The sequence below is a fragment of the Phyllobates terribilis genome, unplaced genomic scaffold, assembly GCF_046119375.1.
Source record: "Phyllobates terribilis strain yellow unplaced genomic scaffold, ASM4611937v1 Scaffold_2__4_contigs__length_985480577, whole genome shotgun sequence".
In the NCBI taxonomy this organism is placed as follows: Eukaryota; Metazoa; Chordata; class Amphibia; order Anura; family Dendrobatidae; genus Phyllobates; species Phyllobates terribilis.
In genome coordinates this window covers 818,994,389-819,017,334 of record NW_027362762.1, presented here as the reverse complement: position 1 = coordinate 819,017,334, position 22,946 = coordinate 818,994,389, and the positions used below count along the sequence as shown (strand labels likewise).

Below are 22,946 nucleotides of genomic sequence, written 5' to 3'. Positions count from 1 at the left end.
CTCTACTTCTGTTCTCTGAATCTCTTGGCTTGGAAAGAGGGGGCCAGCCAAGCAGAATTCGAGAATTTGAAGAAGAGGTAGTATGCAGTGATGCGCAACCGTTTTGTCTCTCTGAATCTGAAGAGGCGGGTGGGCCAGTGCCTATGGTCAGCAGCACACCTCAGTACGCATCTGATGATGAGACTCAGGTGCCACTTTCTGGTGCGTACTGTGCTGTCGAGACTACCCAGGAGAAGCAGTTGTTTGAAGAGGGTGGTGTAGATGATGAGGTCCTTGACCCATCGTGGCGTGAGGGACAGGAAGGTGGTGGGAGCAGCTCTGAGGAAGAGATTCCCCGAACGGCCCAAAAAGGAGGGAGAGGGAGGGGGCAGACTTGGTTGCCTGTAGCCTCCACTTCGGCACCCATTAGGAGCATGGCTCTTCCAAAATCCAAAGCGGGCGCTCCCAAGACTTGCAGTGCCTGGTCCTTTTTTGACACAGTTGCAGATGACATTTGCTTTGTCAAATGCAAGCTGTGTAATCAGAAGGTGAAAAGAGGGAAAAGTGTTAGCAACCTCAATACCACAAATATGTGGAAACATGTGCAGACCAAGCACGTGGTGGAGTTACAAAAACACACTGAAGACCTAGGCCAACCTACAGCGCCACCTACCACCTCTTCAGCTCGTGTTGTAGCCTCTTCCTCCAGCTCACACACAGCTGGTTCGGCTTCCTCACAGGTACGCCATGGAAGAATCTCTGGCACTGTTGTACAGAGACACAGTGTAATTCCACCCACAGCACCACTTTCCCAGTCATCCTCACACTCCCAGGCCAGTCTACAGCCATCGTTAGCACAGGCATGGGAGAAAAAGCGCCCATACTCGGAAAACCACCCCCGAGCACAGGCTCTGAATGCTGGCATTGCTAAACTACTGGCCCTTGAAATGCTATCATTCAGGCTGGTGGAGACTGACACATTCCGTAACTTTATGGCATTGGCAGTCCCACAATACAACGTGCCCAGCCGATTTTATTTCAGCAGGCAAGCCGTCCCTGCCCTGCAACATCATGTGGAGGGAAAAATTAAACATGCGCTACAAAACGCCGTCAGTAGCAAGGTCCACCTGACCACCGATGCGTGGACCAGTAAGCATGGACAGGGACGATACCTTTCCCTCACTGCCCATTGGGTAAATGTTGTGGAGCCGGGTACAGATCTTGAGAGTGGCGCTGTACGTGTTCTGCCAACTCCAAGGATTGCAGGAATCCAGTCTGTACACATTGACTCCTCCTCATACTCCAGTTCCTCTGAATCAGCGCTGCAGGAGCCGTCATGGTCTACCTCCACATCGACCCGTGAACGGTTACCTGTTATGGTGACCAATATGAGCACAGCCGTGGCCAAACGTCAACAGGCCGTATTAAAATTAATTTCTTTGGGGAATCGAAGCCACACAGCGCAGGAGCTCTGGAATGCCATCAAGCAGCAGAGCGACGTGTGGTTTGTGCCAGCGAATCTCCAGCCAGGCATGGTAGTGTGTGACAATGGCCAAAATCTGGTGGCAGCTCTGGGCCTAGGCAACCTCACTCACATCCCATGTCTGGCACATGTGCTCAACTTGGTCATGCAGAGTTTTTTGAGGGACTATCCGGATCTTGATGCACTGCTTCACAAGGTCCGCATAGAGTGCGCTCACTTGCGGCGTTCCAGCAATGCAAGATCACGCATTGCAGCTCTGCAGCGCCGATTACGTCTTCCGGAACATCGCATCATATGTGACCTACCCACCAGGTGGAATTCAACGTTACATATGTTGGAGAGGTTGTGTGAGCAGCAGGCAGCAGTAATGGAGTACCAGCTGCAGCAGGCGCAAAGAAGTCGCAGTGCGCGCCGTTCACACTTCACCACCACTGAGTGGGCCTCTATGAAGGACATTTGCCACGTTTTGCGTGCCTTCGATTATTCCACGCGGATGGCGAGTGCAGATGATGCACTAGTCAGCATGACTATCCCCCTTATCTGCCTGCTTGAAAAAACACTGCAAGCACTAAGGGACGAGGTTTTGGAAGAGGTGGAGGATGAGGAGTCACAAATGCCATCTGCTTCTCTACAGTCTGCGCAACGTGGTTCCTCACAAAGGCCTAGGCAGGGGACACTTTGTGAGGAGGATGAGGAGGAGTCAATGGATGAGGAAGACATCTGTCCAGAGGAGGGAGGTACACAATGCTCTAGTAGTCAGTATCTAGAGCGAGGGTGGGGTGATGCAGAGCAGGCAGAGATCACGCCTCAAGCAGTGGACAGCGTTTCTTGGCCAGTTGGCAGTCTGCAGCACATGGTTGATTTCATGCTGCAGTGCCTGAGAAACGACCGCCGCATCGCCCACATTCTCAACACGGCTGATTATTGGGTGTCCACCCTCCTAGATCCTCGCTACCGGGTCAACTTACAAAGCCTCATAACACCGTTGAACCGGGAGCGTAAAATGCGGGAGTACCAAGACGCACTGGTGCATTCCATCATGTTCTCCATTCCAACCGAGAGCAGTGCTGCTAGTGCTTTACAAAGCAGCTCAGTGCGTCGAGGCAGTGGAGGAAGCTCTGCACAAAGAGGGAGCAGAAGCAGCGCCTCAGCACAAGGCAAGACCAGTTATGGCCGAAATGTGGCAAAGTTTTGTGTCCCCGCCGCCACAAATGTCTACACCATCACAGACGGCTCCAGTCAGCAGGAGGCAACGTTTCCGTCAGATGGTGACAGACTACATGTCTTGCCCTCTTAGTGTACTCCCAGACGGCTCTTCTCCCTTCAAGTTTTGGGTCTGTAAGCTAGATACATGGCCAGAGCTAAGTCAGTATGCATTGGAGGTGCTAGCTTGCCCTGCTGCTAGTGTATTATCGGAACGCGTCTTTAGTGCCGCAGGTGGTGTACTAACAGACCGTCGCATGCGACTATCCTCCGATAACGTTGAACGGCTTACTTTTCTCAAAATGAACAAGGCCTGGATCTCTCATGAATTTGCCAGTCCTCTTCCAGAATAAATAATTGTTGGCAAAAGTATCCAGGTCTCCTGTTCTGTTCATGTTTCTACCACCTGAACTGTAATCCCTGAGCTCCAACACCGCCAGTTGGCGCTCGGAAGTGCCGTCTGCACAGTCAACACTTGCTGCCGTGTCATTGGGGTTCAGTAACGTCAGCTGTTCCCCGGCTGTGCGGACGGCAATTTCTCCTGCTCTGTCCACATTCTCACTACTACAGATTTTAAAGTTGCTCCAATTACACCTCTGGCTCCTCTGTTTTCAGTATTATCCCTGAGCTCCAACACCGCCAGTTGGTGCTCGGAAGTGCCGTCTGCACAGTCAACACTTGCTGCCGTGTCATTGGGGTTCAGTAACGTCAGCTGTTCCCCTGCTGTGCGGACGGCAATTTCTCCTGCTCTGTCCACATTCTCACTACTACTGATTTTAAAGTTGCTCCAATTACACCTCTGGCTCCTCTGTTTTCAGTATTATCCCTGAGCTCCAACACCGCCAGTTGGCGCTCGGAAGTGCCGTCTGTACAGTCAACACTTACTGCCGTGTCATTGGGGTTCAGTAACGTCAGCTGTTCCCCTGCTGTGCGGACGGCAATTTCTCCTGCTCTGTCCACATTCTCACTACTACAGATTTTAAAGTTGCTCCAATTACACCTCTGGCTCCTCTGTTTTCAGTATTATCCCTGAGCTCCAACACCGCCAGTTGGCGCTCGGAAGTGCCGTCTGCACAGTCAACACTTGCTGCCGTGTCATTGGGGTTCAGTAACATCAGCTGTTCCCCTGCTGTGCGGACGGCAATTTCTCCTGCTCTGTCCACATTCTCACTACTACAGATTTTAAAGTTGCTCCAATTACACCTCTGGCTCCTCTGTTTTCAGTATTATCCCTGAGCTCCAACACTGCCAGTTGACGCTCGGAAGTGCCGTCTGCACAGTCAACACTTGCTGCCGTGTTATTGGGGTTCAGTAACATCAGCTGTTCCTCTGCTGTGCGGACGGCAATTTCTCCTGCTCTGTCCACATCCACTGTACTACTGATTTAAAACCTCCTCCAAATACACTTCTGGCTCCTCTGTTTTCAGTATTATCCCTGAGCTCCAACACCGCCAGTTGGCGCTCGGAAGTGCCGTCTGCACAGTCAACACTTGCTGCCGTGTCATTGGGGTTCAGTAACGTCAGCTGATCCCCAGCTGTGTGTCCGGCAAATTCTCCTGCTTTGTCCACATTCTCACTACTACAGATTTGAAAGTTTCTCCAATTACACCTCTGGCTCCTCTGTTTTCAGTATTATCCCTGAGCTCCAACACCGCCAGTTGGCGCTCGGAAGTGCCGTCTGCACAGTCAACACTTGCTGCCGTGTTATTGGGGTTCAGTAACGTCAGCTGATCCCCAGCAAATTCTCCTGCTTTGTCCACATCCACTGTACTACGGATTTAAAACCTCCTCCAAATACACCTCTGGCTCCTCCGTTTTTAGTATTTACCCAGGGCTCCAATACCGCTAGTTGCTGCTCAGAAGTGCCGTCTGCACAGTCAACGCTTGCTCCAGTGTTATTGGGGTTCAGTAACGTCAGCTGATCCCCAGCTGTGTGTCCGGCAAATTCTCCTGCTTTGTCCACATCCACTGTACTACGGATTTAAAACCGCCTCCAAATACACCTCTGGCTCCTCCGTTTTTAGTATTTACCCTGGGCTCCAATACCGCTAGTTGCTGCTCAGAAGTGCCGTCTGCACAGTCAACGCTTGCTCCAGTGTTATTGGGGTTCAGTAACGTCAGCTGATCCCCAGCTGTGTGTCCGGCAAATTCTCCTGCTTTGTCCACATCCACTGTACTACGGATTTAAAACCTCCTCCAAATACACCTCTGGCTCCTCCGTTTTTAGTATTTACCCTGGGCTCCAATACCGCTAGTTGCTGCTCAGAAGTGCCGTCTGCACAGTCAACGCTTGCTCCAGTGTTATTGGGGTTCAGTAACGTCAGCTGATCCCCAGCTGTGTGTCCGGCAAATTCTCCTGCTTTGTCCACATCCACTGTACTACGGATTTAAAACCTCCTCCAAATACACCTCTGGCTCCTCCGTTTTTAGTATTTACCCTGGGCTCCAATACCGCTAGTTGCTGCTCAGAAGTGCCGTCTGCAGAGTCAACGCTTGCTCCAGTGTTATTGGGGTTCAGTAACGTCAGCTGATCCCCAGCTGTGTGTCCGGCAAATTCTCCTGCTTTGTCCACATCCACTGTACTACGGATTTAAAACTTGCTCCAATTACACCTCTGGCTCCTCCGTTTTTAGTATTTACCCTGGGTTCCAGCACCGCCAGCTGGTTCTCGGCAGTTCCATTTGCTCTTGTACCTTCTACTACCCATCCGGGTTCCAGTACCGTCAGCTGGTTCTCGGCAGTGCCTTTGGATTAGGTGCCTCCTTCTCGGTATCCAAGTTCCACCAACGTCTGCTGGTCCTTGGTAGTGCTTTCTGGCACAGGTACCTCCTGCTTAGTAACAGAGTTCCAGTACCGTCAGCTGGTGTTCGGCAGTTCCATTGGCTCTTGTACCTTCTGCTACCCATCTGGGTTCCAGTACCGTCAGCTGGTCCTCGGTAGTTCCATTTGCTCTTGTACCTTCTACTACCCATCCGGGTTCCAGTACCGTCAGCTGGTTCTCGGCAGTGACTTTGGCACGGGTACTCCCTCCTGCCCAGCCTGGTTCCAGCACGCCAGCTGTTTCCGGGTAGTGTCAACGTCACTTTGCCTCCAATGCGTTGTCCTGTCGTGTTGCGGTCGGGTTAGCCGACTCTATGGTGCCTGCAGTTTAGGTGACTCCTATGTGGGCTGCGGGATCTGGCAATGAAGGCTGGTTCCATTGTGCCAATAGGACAAGCACCCCCTATAGGACTGTGGGTTTTGGTAACTGCGGCCGGCTCGCGGCCTTGAACTTTTTTTTACATGGGTACCTTCTGCTACCCATCCGGGTTCCAGTACCGTCAGCTGGTTCTCGGCAGTGCCTTTGGATTAGGTGCCTCCTTCTCGGTATCCAAGTTCCACCAACGTCTGCTGGTCCTTGGTAGTGCTTTCTGGCACAGGTACCTCCTGCTTAGTAACCGAGTTCCAGTACCGTCAGCTGGTGTTCGGCAGTTCCATTGGCTCTTGTACCTTCTGCTACCCATCCGGGTTCCAGTACCGTCAGCTGGTCCTCGGTAGTTCCATTTGCTCTTGTACCTTCTACTACCCATCCGGGTTCCAGTACCGTCAGCTGGTTCTCGGCAGTGACTTTGGCACGGGTACTCCCTCCTGCCCAGCCTGGTTCCAGCACGCCAGCTGTTTCCGGGTAGTGTCAACGTCACTTTGCCTCCAATGCGTTGTCCTGTCGTGTTGCGGTCGGGTTAACCGACTCTATGGTGCCTGCAGTTTAGGTGACTCCTATGTGGGCTGCGGGATCTGGCAATGAAGGCTGGTTCCATAGTGCCAATAGGACAAGCACCCCCTGTAGGACTGTGGGTTTTGGTAACTGCGGCCGGCTCGCGGCCTTGAACTTTTTTTTACATGGGTACCTTCTGCTACCCATCCGGGTTCCAGTACCATCAGCTGGTTCTCGGCAGTGCCTTTGGATTAGGTGCCTCCTTCTCGGTATCCAAGTTCCACCAACGTCTGCTGGTCCTTGGTAGTGCTTTCTGGCACAGGTACCTCCTGCTTAGTAACCGAGTTCCAGTACCGTCAGCTGGTCTTCGGCAGTTCCATTGGCTCTTGTACCTTCTGCTACCCATCCGGGTTCCAGTACCGTCAGCTGGTCCTCGGTAGTTCCTCAGCTTTCTTGTACCTTCTGCTACATTTCCAAGTTCAAGCTTTTTGAAATGGTTCTTGGTAATCACTCTAGATCTCCCTGACGAGGACCCTGAAGACCAACCCTAAGAAGACGAGGACCCCGAAGAAAACGACCCTGAAGACGAGGACCCTGAAGACCACCCCGAAGACGAGGACCCTGAAGACCACCCTGAAGAAGACGAGGACCCTGAAGACCACCCCGAAGACGAGGACCCTGAAGACGAGGACCCAGAAGACCAACCCGAAGAAGACGAGGACCCCCAAAGACGACGACCCTGAAGACCACCCCGAAGAAGACCAAGAAGATGACCCTGAAGAAGTTGACCAAGAGGACAAAGAAGAGAAGACAAGCACCAAGATGCAGAAGAACAAGAGACAGAAAACCAAGAAGCAGAAATACAAGAAGCTGCAGAACAAAAAGCGGAAAAACATTAAGCATAAGACTAAAAATCAGAGCAAAAGATAATATCTAAATTATAAGCAGAAGATGACTAAGCAGTGTATGGGGGTGAGTCCGTTCCTCCTCGTGGTGCCCCTGGAAAAGACCTGCTGCTGCAGGCCAAACTGAACGCGGACAAATCCTGTTGTAAATCTTTTGTGACGGGCAGAACGAAAGGTGTAATGTCCAACCTTTTAGAGATAACAACTACAGGAATGCCTGCCACAAATAAGAATATGATGAAGAAGAAGAAGATGAAGAAGATGAAGAAGTAGAATATGAAGAATGTAAAAAAAAAGAATAATACGAAGAAGGTGAAGAAGAAGAAGATGATGAAGAAGAAGTGGATGAAAAAGATGCTGATGCTGAGGATGATGAAGGAGAAAGTGTGGGAGAAGTAAAAAAGAAGGTGAAGAGCATGGAAGTAGTGAAACATAAATATCTGACAAAATATAAAAATACTTAACATAGTCAATATTTCCGTAACTCAGAACGTCTTAAAAAAAATATTAATTCCTGCTATTCCATTTGATTGGGCTAAACCTCTATGCCTTAATTGTCTCCCCCACCTCCCCCAATACATTCTACATTATTCTTTGTTGTTTTTCTTCATGTAGAATTAACCTACAAGGAAAGAAAGGGTTTATTTTCATTCCGATATTTCTGTCCCATTGACTTGCATTGGTTTCCGGTATCGGAATCGGCGATATCCGATACTTTTTCGGTATCGGTCCGATCCGATATTTCCCGATATCGGAAGGTATCGCTCAACACACTGAGCACTTATATCAGGGTTTCCATCTAAACCTCTGAAATGACAGATTGAACTCTGCTGGAAATATCCACTATGAGACAGGTGGAGTCACTGCTGACTCCGTATGGCCTCTGTTCTGGTGTTGACCATCTTTTTAGAGATGAACAAAAATGTAGTAGGCAGCACTTTGTTGCATGCCTAAAAAGATAGGACATCCCTGGGAAAGATAACAGATGGAGTCTAAAACAGATGGAGTCGAAAGTGATTCCAATTGTCTCATTATAGTACATCCACTGGGGGTTTTGTCAGAATCCTGTTTTTTTTAGAGATCTAGATGGAAACTGATGTATGTGCTCAGCGTAGAGCACAGGATAAATGTTAACATAGCTTTATTGCAGTTCAAGAATTGATTTTACTTTTTTACGCTGTTCACCGTGCAGTATAAATAAGATAGCTTTATTCCTTGGGTCAGTACAACTACAGGAATACCAGATTTGCATATTTTATGTTTTGCTACTTTTATACACTTAAAGAGCACCTTTCATCAAATTTTTCATGTTGAACTAGACACATGACATTACAGTGGCAGCAGAGTAGAATAAAATGTTGTTTTTTTTTTGTTTAAGTGGGTGTTATCAGAGAGTTTTCACTGGGGTCATGTACTTCTTCCCTCTATATGACGCTGACCAACCAAAAAAGGCATCAACAGAAAGGAAAGAACATGTATCCACACTGCCATTGCTTACAGCAGGTTTATTGGTGTGTGAGATGTAATCACACTTATGTCAACTGTACTCAGGTAACTTCTAATCGCTCTGTAGTGAGATCACAAAAAGGTGTCAATACATCCCACACAGGAGCAGTCTGTTCTGGGTTACTCCTGTGTAAGATGTAATGGCACCCTGTTCTGCTCTCACTGCAGAGCGAGTTCAAGTTGATCACAACAGACATAAATGTGATCAACAACATCTCAAGACAAGTAGTCTGGGGGAGGGGTAGTATAGCAGAAATGACTGCACTAAGACAGGAGGAGAACTAACAGAAGGGTTTGTAATGTGACTCAGCTAAACTCAGCTGTGCAGCTACTTAACCCCACAGGGACCCAATCTGAAAGGTGTTAGTCATATATGCTTTCTATACATATAGGAGGTTAGATCAGGAGATCATAGCTGTCTGTCATACATTTCACCTACTGAGAAATCTGCTTTAAGCTATGGTGGGGTGTGTTCTTTTACTACTGTGATGTTCATGATTGGACAGCATCATGCAGGCAGAAGTAGTACACTCCCCCAGTGAAAACTATCTGCTAAAACCCACTTGGACTTAAAGAAAAAAAAAAGAAGCAAACTCATTAGGTGCCAAAATATAAAAGTAACTTGGCAACAGAGGCAAATTGAAAAAGAGGGGGGGAAAAAAACAAACATTTTATTCCGCTCTGCAGCTACTACATTGTGTCTCTAGCTCAACATGAAAAATTTTGTGAAAAATCCTCTTTAAAGCATTAAAATAAATGAAACATTTTTTTGGTTCACCATGTTCGGTGAACTATAAAACTTTTCCATTTTTCTGCCAACAGTCTTATAAGAGCTTGCTTTTTGTGGGACGAATTGAAGTTTTTATTCATACCATTTTAATATTTTTGATCGCTTTCTATTCCAATTGTTGGTTGGCAGAATGAAAAAAAAAATAGCTATTACACTTTTTTGGAAATGCCATTCACCATGCCTTAAAATTGATAAGAAAACGTTATCCTTACGGTCATGATTATAGTGGTAACAGAATAATATACCGTAGTTTGTTTTATGCTTTGCTACTTTTGCATAGTAAGAAGAATTTTGTAGAAAAAAAAAAATGTTTAGGCATTACCATATTTTGGGGGTTATAACTTATTTTCCCATAAAGAGGCAAGTGAAGGCTTGTCTTTTTGCAAGACGAGATGATGTTTTCAGTGAAACCATTTAACTTTACATACGACTTTTCAATCGCCTTTTATTCCATTTTGTTGTACGGCAAAATTATGAAGAAACAGCTTTTTTCTGTTCACAGTAATGCATAAAGACATTCAGCCATTAGATGAAAGCTGATATTTGGAAATGGGGCAAATAAAAAAGGGTGTTTTTTTACTTAACTATTAATATCAATAAAAAATAAAGAGGTGAGACTACAAAGGGACATTTTAAGACATAAATTGGTTTGTTTTTTTGTAGAATAAGAGATATAGAGCAGCCAATGGTGAGCACATTGCAGGGTCTTCTCTCCCCCTGTACCAGTCGGTGACTTGTTTTTGTTCAAACTATTGTACTTGTTGTTTGCTACGTATACCCCTTTTTCACATGTAAAGCGCCATGGAATAAATAGCGCTATAATAATAATAGTAAAGCTAAATGCAAAGAATGAGCTAGGCCATGTTCAGACTATGCGTTATTCTCATTACGACTTTCCAAAAACATGGCAACATCTCAATTTCGGGCCCAACCGGCAGATCTCCTGACCTGAAATAACTGCCTCATATACCCAAATATGGTGAAACTTGTGTAGATACAATATAATTTTGATACATTGTGATTCCAAATATGGACACAAAATGTAATTATGTATTTATGCTGCAGCAATCTGATTTGATGCTAGTACTAGTATATTAGTTTGCCCGGCTTGTGTGTCAGAAGAAATTAAAAGGGACAGTTAGATAAGTAAATGGAAAATTGTGAAAGAACTTGGGTGAATAATGGCAGTCTCTGTAGAGCGCTGCCACAACAGCAAATAAATGAAATACGTCACCTATATTAACAACAAGTTAATAAAGTAATCTGCTCCATAACACAGTCTTCTGACTACCCAGACGGGTGAACGGGTTAACGTCAATGTTCCTTGTACATGTCAGGCTGCAGGCAATGGGACACACTCCTCTGGGGTCAGTGTGGGGGAGCACTGCCCTTCCCACCAGCAGTCCAGACACACAGCACCCAGCTGGGGAGTGCAGCCTGCAACTAAACAACTTCTCCGCAGAAGACAGATATATCTTGTTTAGTAATGAGGAAAAAATGCTGCGAGGAGTGGATTTTGGGGGGGATGATTTGAAGATGGTCTGGAAAACACAAATAGCTTGGGCTATGAAGGGCAGAGGGAAATTATGAGGGCGTCCAACACAGGAAGTTTACTGCAGGAGCTGTGTGAGCGAAACGACAGCACGTCCGCAGGTAGGAAGCGGAGGAATCCTCCTGGGATGAAGCTGCGGTGCCTGAGAAAGACTGGTATGAAAACAAAGCTCTTATACACCATGGCGCGCAATGAAATAAGATGTCACTTCAAGTTCAGGCTAAAAATACAGAGCACTGTCCGAAATGCATTCAGTGTCTGGGGAATATATGAAAAACACATGTGCATGATAGTAATACCACACACCTGGAGGATGACAGAGAAACTCATACGGCCATTACACAACCGTGATATGAATTATAGGAGGATTTCAAAAGGATCTATTCACGCTGCAGTGTGAGGATTTCCTATTGTAAACCTCTGATTGATAGCATCTGTCATCCAAGGGCTCTTAAAGGAAATCTGTCAGCAGGTTATTGCTATATATTTTGAGGACATCATGAGGTAGGGGTTAAAATACTGAATTCAGGGATGTGTCACTTATCAGGAAGTGTGCAGTATACTAACAATGAAGGTTTCATCACCAGTATATTATCACGGCCTGGACTGTCTTGGGCGCCTGATAGGCTGACCACACCCCCTACTGTGATAAGCAGCTCACTGTCTATAGACCATGTACATAAGGAGCATGATGTGGGCGTGGGTAGATTTCTGAGCTCTGCTTCATGCTACATCTAAGAACTCTTGGTTATGTCACAAGTGCTGAAACCAGTAATCTAAGTAATGCATTGTTGGAATCAGGGTCTCTTTTTCAACATTATGCTGCTCTCAGAGGAGGTAGCAAAAAACTGGGCATAGATTCCCGTTACAATTATTCTCAAGTTGTGTCTTGAGCAGTTCAAAGCTTTATGGTCTCCTCACTTTCTTATGGCTGGAGGGGCGGCACTCCTCCTTGAGTGACAGTTGTGGCTCTGAAACTTCACCCTACTACTGAGTATTTGCTACTCACACATATTAGTGATGTCAGTGCTTGTTCTGAAGTCTACACTATTATCACTATATTTTCATGTACAGATAACACGGCCTTTAACCCCTTTACAACCCAAGGTTGTTTGCACGTTAATGACCAGGCCAATTTTTACAAATCTGACCACTGTCACTTTATGAGGTAATTACTCTGGAACGCTTCAACGGATCCACCTGATTCTGAGAGTATTTTATCGTGACATATTGTACTTCATGATAGTGGTAAAATTTCTTCGATAACACTAGCGTTTATTTGTGAAAAAAAATCGAAAATTTGACGAAAATTTTGCAATTTTCAAAATTTGAATTTTTATGCCCTTAAATCAGAGAGATATGTCAGGCTATGTGCCCACAATGCAGAAGTGCTCCAGATTTTTCCTGAGCTTTTCTGTATCTCCCTGGCAGAAAAAAAACGCATGCGGATTGTACATGCGGATTGTACATGCGTTTTTCCTACCAGGGACAAGCGGAAGTGAAGCGCTTTGATCATGCGATTTCGCATGCGGGTTGTCAAGCGTTTTCCAAGCAATTTTAGCATCGCCAGTGGTCGCGTGACCCGTCACATGACTAAATGACGTCATGGCAGATCCTTTTAGACCATCGCGAGCTGCCGGGGAGCCAGGACGCGTCGCTATGGAGACCGGAGGCCATCAGAAGGTGAGTATAATGTATATTTTTTATTTTCATTCTTTATTTTACAGGTACCATGGTACCTGGGTCTAGAGGAGAGTCTGCTCTTCTCCAGACCCGGGTACCATCCAAAAATTGAATCGCTTAATATCCACATGTGCACATGTAGTCATGTGGATATTATGCGATTCAATGCAAGTCAATGGCGGCAAAAACGCCGCGATTACACAAAATAATTGGTAGTGCTGCGGATTTTTCCGCAATGATTATGCGCAGCGGGAATCTCCGCAGGATGTGCACAGCACATGCGGATCATCATTGGGGAACATTGCAGACCTTCTACCAAGCGTTTTTTAAGCGTTTCTGCAGCGGAATTGCCGCTGCGGAAACGCTTAAAAAACGCATAGTGGGCACACAGCCTCACACAAAATAGTTAATAAATAACATTTTCCCACATGTCTACTTTACATCAGCACAATTTTGGAACCAATTTTTTTTTTTTTTTTAATTAGGGAGCTATAAGGGTTAAAAGTTGACCAGCGATTTCTCATTTTTACAACAAAATTTGCAAAACCATTTTTTTAGGGACCACATCACATTTGAAGTGACTTTGAGGGGCCTTTATGACAGAAAAAACCCAAAAGTAACACCATTCTAAAAACTGCACCCCTCAAGGTGCTCAAAACCACATTCAAGAAGTTTATTAACCCTTCAGGTGCTTCACAGGAATTTTTGGAATGGGGGAAAAAAAAATGAACATTTAACTTTTTTCATAAAAAATGTTACTTTAGACCCAATTTTTTTAATTTTTGCAGGGGTAACAGGAAAAAATGGACCCCAAAATTTGTTGTGCAATTTCCCCTGAGCACGCAGATACCCCATATGTGGGGAAAAACCACTGTTTGGGTGCACGGCAGGGCTCGGAAGGGAAGGAGCGCCATTTGACTTTTTGAATGTAAAATTTACTTGAATAATTAGCGGACGCCAAGTTGAGCTTGGAGAGCCCCTGATGTGCCTAAACAGTGGAAACCCCCCATAAGTGATACCATTTTGGAAACTAGACCCCTCGGGGAACTTATCTAGATGTGTGGTGAGCACCTTGAACCCCCAGGTGCTTCACAGAAGTTTATAACATGGAGCCAAGAAAATAAAATTTTCCCATTTTTTTCCCACAAAAATGTTTTTCAGCCCCCAGTTTTGCATTTTCATAAGGGTAACAGGAGAAATTGCACAAAGCAACTTGTTGTGCAATTTCTCCTGAGTAAGCAGATACCCAATATGTGGGGGGAAACCACTGGTTGGGCGCACGGCAGGGTTCGGAAGGGAAGGAGAGCTTTTTGAATGTAAAATTTGCTTTTATAATTAGGGACACCATGTTGCGTTTGGAGAGCCCCTGATGTGCCTAAACAGTGGAAATCCCCCACAAGTGACACCATTTTGGAAACTAGAACCCCTCAGGGAACTTATCTAGATGTGTGGTGAGCACCTTGAACCCCCAGGTGCTTCACAACTCAAGGATTTTATCAAGGGGTATAGTGTACATTTTGAACCCAGAGGTACGACAGAATTTGATAACATTAGGTCATCAAATTGAATAAGTCGTCATTAGTCTTGAGCACAAGTGCTCGCTACTTGAGTTTGCATCGGGTACTCGGGTATGAACCATGTATCACGGGTACTCGAGTCCCTGCCCCGCGTGTTTCACAGTTGTTAGACACCCCAAAAAAAAACATGCGGGGATCGCTCGTGCATGGCAGGCGATCCCAGCAACGTTTTTTTTGGCCACGAAGCATATAGGGCAGAGACTCTAGCATGTCACTTGAACACCCACGATACTCAGTGCATACCCGAGCACACGATGCAAACTCAAGTAGCGAGTGTAACGGGTCTGGGAGGTGGAACCTCTGAGCAACTATACAAGGGGGCGGTCCTTGTAAGGAAGCGGGTGGCTCCCAGGGAAGACGGGCAGGTAGTCACGGCAAGTGACAGGGACAGTCTCTGGGTAGAAGGGCAGGTAGTCACGGCAAGTGACGGGGACAGTCTCTGGGAAGAAGGACAGCAGGCAGGTGGCTGGTAAGCGCTCCCAGGTGAGCGGGCGAGAGTCTCTGGACAGGCAGGTGGTCACGGCAAGTGACGGCAGAACCTCCAGGTAGACTAGCAGACAGGTAGCAGGTGGACGCTCCCAGGTGAGCGGGCAAGAGTCTCTGGACAGGCAGGTGGTCACGGCAAGTGACGGCAGAGCCTCCAGGTAGACTAGCAGACAGGTAGCAGGTGGACGCTCCCAGGTGAGCGGGCAAGAGTCTCTGGACAGGCAGGTGTTCACGGCAAGTGACGGCAGAGCCTCCAGGTAGGCTAGCAGGCAGGTAGCAGGTGAGCGCTCCCAGGTGAGCGGTCAAGAGTCTCTGGACAGGCAGGTGGTCACGGCAAGTGACGGCAGAGCCTCCAGGTAGGCTAGCAGGCAGGTAGCAGGTGAGCGCTCCCAGGTGAGCGGGCAAGAGTCTCTGGACAGGCAAGTGGTCACGGCAAGTGACGGCAGAGCCTCCAGGTAGGCTAGCAGGCAGGTAGCAGGTGAGCGGGCAAGAGTCTCTGGACAGGCAGGTGGTCAAGGCAAGTGACGGCAGAGCCTCCAGGTAGGCTAGCAGGCAGGTAGCAGGTGAGCGCTCCCAGGTGAGCGGGCAGGCTGGTCCATAGACAGACTGACAGGTGTCGGAAGGCAGACCGTCGGACCGCAGGCTTGCAAGCAGGTAAGCGGGTATCAGGCAGGTAACAGGCAGGAATCTGACAGGTAACAGTCAGGAATCTGGCAGGTAACAGGCAGGAATCTGGCAGGTGACTGGCAGGTAACTGGAAACGGGACCTGAGGGCTGAAGCAGAGTGAAGGCTTTGCAACAACATTGCTCGAGCACCTCCATTTTGGAGGAGGTGCCTTATATATGGTGAAGTCCTCCAGCCATTGGCCGGGGACTCCTTAGGACGGCGCGCGCGGCCCCTTTAAGAGAGGGGGAGCGCGCGCGCGCCCTAAGCACCGTGGCCGGGAAGCAGCGCGCGCTGCCAGCAGAGCGGGAGGAAGACGCCGGGCACGGAGCGGAGAGGTGAGGGGAATAGCGTCCCTGCCTAGCAGGAGGCAGGGACGCCGACGCTACAGTACCCCCCCCTTTAGGCCCCCCCTTTTTTAGGCCAGAGAGAAATTTATCAAGGATGAGAGGGGCATGGATGTTCTCCCGGGGCTCCCACGTTCTCTCCTCAGGACCAAACCCCTTCCAATCTACCAGAAAAAAGGTTTTTCCTCTTACCCTTTTGGTGGCCAGAATGTTCTCTACCTCAAACTCGTTCTCAGCGGAAACCGGAGCAGGGGGCGTACCTGTAGACTTGGAAAAAGAGTTAAGTACCACGGGTTTGAGGAGAGATACATGGAAGGAGTTAGGGATCCGTAAGTTGGCCGGGAGTTTCAATTTATAGGCCACCGGATTGATTTGTTTGATAACTTCCAGTGGGCCGATGAACCAAGGCCCTAACTTGTAGGAGGGAATCTTGAGCCGGACATAGTCTGGCTCTCGTCGAAGTATCTCCAGGACGGAATTGTGGAGGATCCAGGCGTTTTTTGTCAGCGTGTTTTTCATCCGCTCGGACGACTGAAGGAGTGCGGATCGGGTACTCTCCCAAATGGAGAATTCGCTAATGAGAGATTCCGCAGCCGGATTGTCCACCGAGGTGGACACGGGAAATGGGATCCGAGGATGCTGACCGAAGACTACAAAAAACGGGGATTTGGAGGAAGATTCGCTCTCGTGATTATTGTAAGAGAATTCGGCCCATGGTAGGAGATTCAGCCAGTCCGAATGGTGGGCATTAACGTAGTGCCGGAGGTAACTGGTCAGGATCTGATTGATCCGCTCCACTTGACCATTGGACTGTGGGTGGTAAGCGGAGGAGAAGTCCAGGGTGACGTCAAGCAGCTTGCATGTGGCTCTCCAGAAGCGTGAGGTGAACTGAACTCCACGATCCGACACGATGTGGAGGGGCAGGCCATGGAGACGGAAGATGTGGCGGATAAAGTCGTTAGCCAGCTCGGGTGCAGACGGGAGACCCGGCAGGGGAATGAAGTGCGCCATCTTGGAAAAGCGGTCAGCGACCACCCAAATGACCGTACAACCGGCAGAGACAGGGAGATCCGTTATAAAGTCCATAGCTATATGCTGCCACGGGGCAGCAGGTACTGGAAGAGGAAGGAGGCGACCGGCTGGCAGGTGTCTCGGAACTTTGTTGCGGGCGCAGGACACACAGGCTGAAACAAAGTCTATTACATCCTTGTGCAGGGTAGGCCACCAGTAATGCCGGGAAATAAGCTGGAGGGTCTTTTTCTGACCGGCGTGGCCAGCTAGCTTAGACGAGTGACCCCAGAGTAGGACCTTCTTCCGATCAGGTACTGTTACGAACGTCTTACCGGGAGGGAGACGATTTAGATTCACGGGAGCCACCTGCATTACTCTGGCGGGATCAATGATGTGCTTCGGTTCCTCCTCTAGATCAGACACCAGGAAGGATCGGGACAAGGCGTCAGCTTTGATGTTTTTGTCTGCCGGGCGAAAATTAAGAACGAAATCAAAGCGGGCAAAAAACAAGGACCACCGGGCTTGGCGCGGGTTAAGTCTCTGGGCGCTCTGGATGTAAGCCAAGTTCTTGTGGTCCGTGTAAATAATTACCGGGTGAAGAGCCCCCTCGAGCAGGTAACGCCACTCCTCCAGTGCCAGCTTAATGGCCAATAACTCTCGATCTCCTATAGAATAATTGCGCTCAGAAGAGGAGAAGAGTTTGGAGAAGAAGCCGCAAGTTACCATTCTTCCGAAAGGCGACTTTTGGGTAAGTACCGCTCCGGCTCCAGAGGAGGAGGCGTCAACTTCCAGGAAGAATTGTTTGTTGCCGTCCGGACGATGCAGCACCGGGGCGGAAGAGAAAGCCTGTTTTAAGGAAAGGAAGGCTTCCTCTGCTTCGGGCGGCCATTCTCTGGGATTAGTGCCCTTACGGGTGAGCGCAGAGATTGGGGCAGTCCGGGAAGAGAAGTGCGGTATGAAGAGGCGGTAGTAGTTGGCGAAACCCAGGAACCGCTGAATAGCTTTCAACCCCTCTGGTCGGGGCCACTTCTGGATGGCAGACAGTTTCTCAGGATCCATTCGTAGGCCGGTCTGAGAGATTATGTAGCCCAGAAACGGAAGCGAGGTCTGCTCAAAGAGGCACTTCTCATATTTAGCGTAGAGGTGGTTCTGCCTGAGCAGAACCTGACGAACATCCCTCCGGTTTGTGGGGAGATCCGGAGAGAAGACCAAGATGTCGTCCAGGTACACCACTACGCAGGAGTAGAGAAGGTCCCGGAAGATGTCATTGACCAACTCTTGAAAGACGGCGGGAGCGTTACAGAGACCGAAGGGCATTACCAGGTATTCATAGTGGCCGTCCCGGGTGTTGAATGCCGTCTTCCATTCATCCCCCTGACGGATACGGACCAGGTTATACGCCCCACGGAGGTCCAGTTTGGTGAAGATTCTAGCCCCCCTCAGACGGTCAAATAATTCCGGAATGAGCGGAAGGGGGTATTTATTCTTCACCGTGATCTGGTTAAGGCCTCTATAGTCTATACAGGGACGGAGTGAGCAGTCCTTTTTGACGAAGAAGAAGCCGGCTCCCGCCGGGGAAGTAGATTTCCGGATGAATCCCCGAGCCAGATTCTCCTCAATATATTCTGACATGGATCGGGTCTCAGCAGCGGACAAAGGGTAAATGCGCCCACGGGGAGGAGTAGCGCCGGGCATCAGGTCGATTGGGCAGTCGTATGGTCAATGAGGGGGTAATGTCTCTGCCTCCTTTTTATTAAAGACGTCCGCATACGACCAATAAGGAGCCGGAAGACCAGGTAGATTGGCTGGTGTAGGAGAAGGACGGACAGGATGGACGGGAACTAAACAAGTCTTATGGCAGTCCTGTCCCCAGTGAAGGACTTCTCCAGTCTCCCAATCAAGCACGGGTGCATGTCTCTGAAGCCAAGGTAGGCCTAGTAAGAGGGCGTGAGAGAGTCCAGGCAGAACATGAAAGAAGATGCTCTCAGAGTGCAGCATTCCCACCTGCAGGGTTATGGATTTGGTGATGAGTTGGATGGGATGTGGTAAGAGGCTCCCATCCACGGCAGCGACAGATAAGGGTACAGCTAGAGGTTTGGTGGGAATGCGGTATTTCTCTACCAGAGACTGAGAAATGAGATTTCCGGCAGCTCCAGAGTCAAGTTGGGCTAGTTCAAAATAACGGTTCTCCCCGCAGATGATAGAGACCGACAGCAACAGAGATGGAGAGGGTTCACTCTTGTCTAGGACGACCTCTCTGACCGATCCTAGACACAGGCGTTTCCCGACCTCTCCGGGCAGGAACGGATCCGGTGCTCCTTACTGCCACAGTAGAAGCAGCTCCCCTCGGCTCGGCGTAACTCTTGACGGGTTTTGACCATCTTGGTCTGGTCGACCTGCATAGGCTCAGGTGAGTGCGCCTGGGTAGTAACGGGAGAAGTGACAGGTTTCTGGAAGGTAGGGGCTAGACGTGGAAACCTCCTCTCACGGGTGACCTCTTTGGCACGCTCCTGGAACCGGATGTCAATCCGGGTGGCAAGTGTTATTAAGTCGTCGAGAGTGGTAGGAATGTCCCGACCGGCGAGTTCATCTTTAATACGGCCGGACAGACCCTCCCAAAAGACAGACTCCAGGGCGTCGTTATCCCAGGCCAGCTCCGAAGCAAGGGTACGGAACCGTATGGCGTATTGGCCCACGGAGAGATTTCATTGACGGAGGCGTAGCAGAGATGATGCGGATGAGGTCTTCCGTCCTGGTTCGTCGAAGACTTTCCGGAAGGCCGTGAGAAAGGCTGGCAGGTTGGACACCAGGGGGTCTCCTCTCTCCCATAGAGGATTTAGCCAAAACAGTGCCTCTCCCGTGAGATGGGACATGATGAAGGCTACTCTGGCTCGGTCGCTGGAAAACTGGTGTGTCAACAGTTCGAAGTGCAGAGTGCACTGGTTAATGAAGCCCCGTGCCTGGCTGGGATCTCCGCCAAAACGAGGAGGGGCGGAGAGGCGGGGACCGGGAAGAGATGCCATGGTGTTGATGGGCTGCGGCGGTGCCGGGGTAGTAAGTGTGCGAGTGGAGGCAGCTCCCAAAGAGTTAGTCAATGTGTCCAGGCGGGAGTTAACACCACGCAGGTGACTCAGGATGGACTCCTGTTGGGACCTCTGACGGGAAAGTTCATGACATAGGTCCTAGAGCGAGGGAGCTTGGGTGCCACCGGGTTCCATGGCCCGAGCAAACTGTAACGGGTCTGGGAGGTGGAACCTCTGAGCAACTATACAAGGGGGCGGTCCTTGTAAGGAAGCGGGTGGCTCCCAGGGAAGACGGGCAGGTAGTCACGGCAAGTGACAGGGACAGTCTCTGGGTAGAAGGGCAGGTAGTCACGGCAAGTGACAGGGACAGTCTCTGGGTAGAAGGGCAGGTAGTCACGGCAAGTGACGGGGACAGTCTCTGGGAAGAAGGACAGCAGGCAGGTGGCTGGTGAGCGCTCCCAGGTGAGCGGGCGAGAGTCTCTGGACAGGCAGGTGGTCACGGCAAGTGACGGCAGAACCTCCAGGTAGACTAGCAGACAGGTAGCAGGTGGACGCTCCCAGGTGAGCGGGCAAGAGTCTCTGGACAGGCAGGTGGTCACGGCAAGTGACGGCAGAGCCTCCAGGTAGGCTAGCAGGCAGGTAGCAGGTGAGCGCTCCCAGGTGAGCGGGCAAGAGTCTCTGGACAGGCAGGTGGTCACGGCAAGTGACGGCAGAGCCTCCAGGTAGGCTAGCAGGCAGGTAGCAGGTGAGCGCTCCCAGGTGAGCGGGCAGACTGGTCCATAGACAGACTGACAGGTGTCGGAAGGCAGACCGTCGGACCGCAGGCTTGCAAGCAGGTAAGCGGGTATCAGGCAGGTATCAAGCAGGAATCTGGCAGGTAACAGGCAGGAATCTGGCAGGTAACTGGTAACGGGACCTGAGGGCTGAAGCAGAGTGAAGGCTTTGCAACAACATTGCTCGGGCACCTCCATTTTGGAGGAGGTGCCTTATATATGGTGAAGTCCTCCGGCCATTGGCCGGGGACTCCTAAGGACGGCGCGCGCGGCCCCTTTAAGAGAGGGGGAGCGCGCGCGCGCACCCTAAGCACCGTGGCCGGGAAGCAGCGCGCGCTGCCAGCAGAGCGGGAGGAAGACACCGGGCACGGAGCGGAGAGGTGAGGGGAACAGCGTCCCTGCCTAGCAGGAGGCAGGGACGCCGACGCTACAGCGAGCACTTGCGCTCAACACTGGTTGCCAGATCATCATTTTTTATTTTGAAAAAATCCCAACCCTAACCCAGCCCCAACCCTAATACATCTCCAACCCTAGCCCAACCCCAACCCTACCCACAACCCTAATACAACCCTAACCCTAGAGTTTATTTTTTTTTACACCGTTCCTCGTGTGGTATAAGTGATTAGATGATTTTATTCTTTGGGTTGGTACGATAACAGCGATACCAGATTCATATCAGGTTTTTATGATTGACAGCTGTCACACACTAAAAGACACTTTTTTTTTTTGCAAAGACTAGTTTTTGCATCGCCATATTCTGAGAGCTATAATTTTTCCATATTTTGGCCAACAGAGTCATGTGACGGCTGTTTTTTGCAGGACAAGTTGACGTTTTTATTGGTACCGTTTTCGGGCAGGTTACATGTTTTCATCGCTTTCTATTCCGATTTTTGGGAGGCAGAATAAACAAAAACCTGTAATTCTGGAATTGTTTGTGTGTTGTTTTTATTAATGACACTCCGCGTGTGGTAAAATTGATAAGGCAGCTTTATTCTTCGGGTCAGTACATTTACCGCATTGATATCGTTTTTTTGTGTTTTGGCGCTTTTACACAATAAAAATTATTTTCTAGGAAAAATCATTTTTTGTATCGCTTTATTCTGAGAGTAATAACTTTTTATTTTTCGACTGATGGAGCTGTATGGCGGCTTGTTTTTTGTAGGACAAGATGACGTTTTCAGCGGTACCATTTTTATTTACATTCGTCTTTTTGATCGCGTGGTATTCCATTTTTCGTTTGGCGGTATGATGATAAAGCATTGTTTTTTGCTTAAGTTTTTTTTTTTTTTTTTACTGTGTTCACTAAAGGGGTTAACTAGTGGGACAGTTTTATAGGTCAGGTCGTTCCGGACGCGGCGATAGCAAATATGTGTACTTTTATTGGTTTATTTATTTATTTATTTTTTTTCATAAGAAAAATAATTATGGGTTCAATATTTTTATTTTTTTGGTCCTACCTCCTGGTGACCTCGATGTTGTCATGACGACATGTCATGAAAACACAAAAGTCATTATCTCAGTAAATTAGAATACTTTATAACAAAAGCTTGAAAATGTTTTTAAAATCCGAACTGTTGGCCTACTGAAATGTATGTTCAGTAAATGCGCTCAATACTTGGTCGGGGCTCCTTTTGCATCAATTACTGCATCAATGCGGTGTGGCATGGAGGCGATCAGTCTGTGGCACTGCTGAGGTGTTATGGAACCCCAGGTTGCTTTGATAGCAGCCTTCAGCTCGTCTGCATTGTTGGGTCTGGTGTCTCATCTTCCTCTTGACAATACCCCATAGATTCTCTATGGAGTTAAGGTCAGGCGAGTTTGCTGGCCAATCAAGCACAGTGATACTGTTGTGTGTAAACCAGGTATTGGTACTTTTGGCAGTGTGGACAGGTGCCAAGTCCTGCTGGAGAATGAAATTTCCATCTCCAAAAAGCTTGTCGGCAGAGGGAAGCATGAAGTGCTCTAAAGTTTCCAGGTAGACGGCTGTGCTGACTTTGGTTTTGATAAAATACAGTGGACCTACACCAGCAGATGACATGGCTCCCCAAACCATCACTGATTGTGGAAACGTCACATTAGACCTCAAGCAGCTTGGATTGTGGCCTCTCCACTCTTCCTCCAGACTCTGGGACCTTGATTTCCAAATGAACTGCAAAATTTACTTCGTATTTACTTAGTGTCAATGACTGCCTTCTAGACAACTGTCAAGTCAGCAGTCTTCCCCGTGGAGCCTACTGAAACAGACTAAGGGACCTTTTTAAACGTGTAGG

General features: G+C 48.8%; 1 protein-coding gene and 1 long non-coding RNA gene across 2 annotated transcripts in view; one reads left to right on the top strand and one right to left on the bottom strand.

Moving 5' to 3' along the window:
- SMG6 (SMG6 nonsense mediated mRNA decay factor) overlaps positions 1-22,946 on the bottom strand; it is a 289,497-nt gene that overhangs the window by 80,765 nt on the left and 185,786 nt on the right. The gene's annotated exons all lie outside the window — the stretch shown is intronic.
- Positions 10,977-22,946, top strand: part of LOC141231153 (uncharacterized) — a 128,897-nt gene continuing 116,927 nt past the window's right edge. Inside the window, exon 1 of the long non-coding RNA XR_012297567.1 lies at positions 10,977-11,267. This is a non-coding gene — a long non-coding RNA (uncharacterized lncRNA). The remainder of the gene's footprint in view (positions 11,268-22,946) is intronic.